Here is a 2,544-nt window from a genome sequence, read left to right as displayed (position 1 = left end):
ACAACAAAATCTAAGCAGCCCTGTTACCCACAGCAACCCAAATCTTTTTTTGTGTGTGTGTGCCTCAGATCTGCCTCAAATAATATGACATTACTATTAACACATTAATGTTTAACATTAAAAATCCAACAGACAAAAACCAAAAGCCTATTCAGAATGTTGCACAACCGTCTCGTTGTGGGAAGAGGTTAAACACCGGGACACAAAGAAAGGTGTATATACAAAATCACCATTTCTACCAACGTAGCTCCACCTCTGAAGGCGGAACAGGAAGGAGGCCCATTTCAAGGAAAATAAAGGAAGTGGCTTCACTGTTTTCAAAGAGCTATTTTCTGCCAACAGAGTGGATTCTTCTAAGGAATCCTTTTTAGGTGGAAGATGGAAGAAAACTAAGAACAATCGGGGAGCTCTTGCTCTTGGAGCTTCTGCATCAGTGAAGAGGTTGTGAAGGTTGTCCAGTTAGGGCACCAAGGACTCAGTGCCATTCAGTAAGCATCATTAAGCATTCATTCATTCTTCATTCATTCAGCACATTTGTGTGACACTTTTGGGTAAACTATGATGTCAGGTGCCGTTGGGAGTAAAAGCCCATCGTACACCTTTAAAAGGCCTTCGAGTCTGAGGTCCAGAGTCAACCTTGACTCTATACTTGGGCAATCACTGTTTGACCCTCAATACCTACAACTGTAAAATGAGGATAATTACAGTTACAGTACATCATCACTGTGAGGATTAAATGAGATGTCTCATGTGAAAGCTTTATGTAAACAGTACAGAACCTTGCAAACATTTGTAATAGGGTGAAAATTTATTCAAGGTGAATGTCCTTGGACGTTAAAGCAGAATTGATCGAAGTGTGTTGGTTGAAACACTAATGCCCTGGGATTGTAACAGGCATTTCTCAAGAAGAGATTTGTGTGGTCTCTAGGGAAGGTAAAACTCAACCCTCTTAGGGTTTCTGACTAGAAATTAGAATTAAATTGACATAGACAGATGAACAAGAGCAAAGCAAACAGATGTTTACATGTACAGGGGAGCAGCCATAGGAAATTGAAGGCCCCAAGAAGCAGTTAGAGCTGGACATTTATATACTAAGGTGGACAAAGAGTAGTAAGTAGTGACAACATGACAAGACAAGGGGACTTGAGTTCTGGTAGTTAACACATTGCGGACCAGTAGTTTTATTGCTAGCTTTACCAGTGGCCAGATAAGTTTCTATTGAATGAGCACAAAAAAATGTTTTACATAAATGTTAAAGGCATGCTTTAAAATTAATACCCATTGCATTTTGAAGTTATTTATTAGATGTTCTTACAAGCTAATATCTTTTTTAAGTATGATACTTTGTAAAACACTGTGTAATATGAATCGAGAATTCTCATGGTCCATCCACAATGTGTTAATTGTGAAGTGACTAGGAAGACAAGGGTCAGTTTAACAAGGTTTCTATAGATTTCCCTCATCCTTGACTTCCTTCTCTGGTGATCAGAATGTTTCTCTCCTTCTGGTACATGGAGGGCATCTTTCACACTGGAGTTTCATTTGCCTTCAGGAAGAAAAAAGAAGACGAGCCTGCCCTTCTTGCATCTGAAGTTTTTCAAGTGCTTTTAACTCGAAGTAATTCTTGTGCCCAAGTGGCATGTTTTGGGTTGGCATAGTCTGCCACCCTTCAGGTCAAATACATTTGAGAAATGCAGGATGATACAAAGTAAAACACAGTTTTTAGTCCCGTAAATGCTTCATCCGTTTCAAGGAGAGCGACTATATTGTGTTTCTTCCCCTAGGTCAACCCGACCTTGTATTCTATACCCACCCCACCCCACCACCAGCATCTCTAGGACCTAGAGATGAACAGAACCCACTTTGGAAAAGACTGCTCTCCAGGGAGGAAAGTATTACCTTTATTTCAAGTTATAATCCATCGGCCTCTCAAAAAGCTGAGCTTTTCACCAACAGATAATCTAGGAATTCATTCACCAACCTTACAGGTAGCCTTAAGACCCCACCACGGGAGGCAAAAAGGACACGGGCCAGTCAGCTCCTCGCCAGGGCCCTAGACTCCAGCATAGGATGGGGACAGGGCCCTGGTAGGGGAGCCCGTTAGTATTCCTTTCAGCGTGCCTCCTGCTGGCAAGGTGGTAGTAGATGCAAAACCACAAAAGCGAAGAGATGCGGCTGATGCTCAAGGCTTTATAGTTGGGAATAAACACTAAGTTTAGTAACTAAGCAAAGGTTCTCCGCTTCCAAGAAAAGGTGCAGAAACATCTCTGACAAGAGAGACTGCTCCTTCCTTCACTATTCAAAGAGGCTCATCCGGCCAGTGCGGTCCCTCTAGTCCCCTTCTATCCGTTATCTCTGTTCTGATCCCTCAAAACACTCCAAACTCAGATGCCTGGCTTCATCTCAGACCTTTCCAAAGGGAGTAGCTGCGAGCTGGGCCTTGAAGAGGCCAAGAATGGGAGGGAAAAATAATAATAAAATGAATGAGTGGACGGCGCAGGCGCAGTGCGCTCAGGTGCCCTCCCCTGCAGCCCCGCCCACCCC

Source organism: Myotis brandtii, unplaced genomic scaffold (genome assembly GCF_000412655.1).
Source record: "Myotis brandtii unplaced genomic scaffold, ASM41265v1 scaffold332, whole genome shotgun sequence".
NCBI lineage: Eukaryota > Metazoa > Chordata > Mammalia > Chiroptera > Vespertilionidae > Myotis > Myotis brandtii.
The sequence above is the reverse complement of the archived record's forward strand: the minus strand, read 5'-3'. Positions refer to the sequence as shown.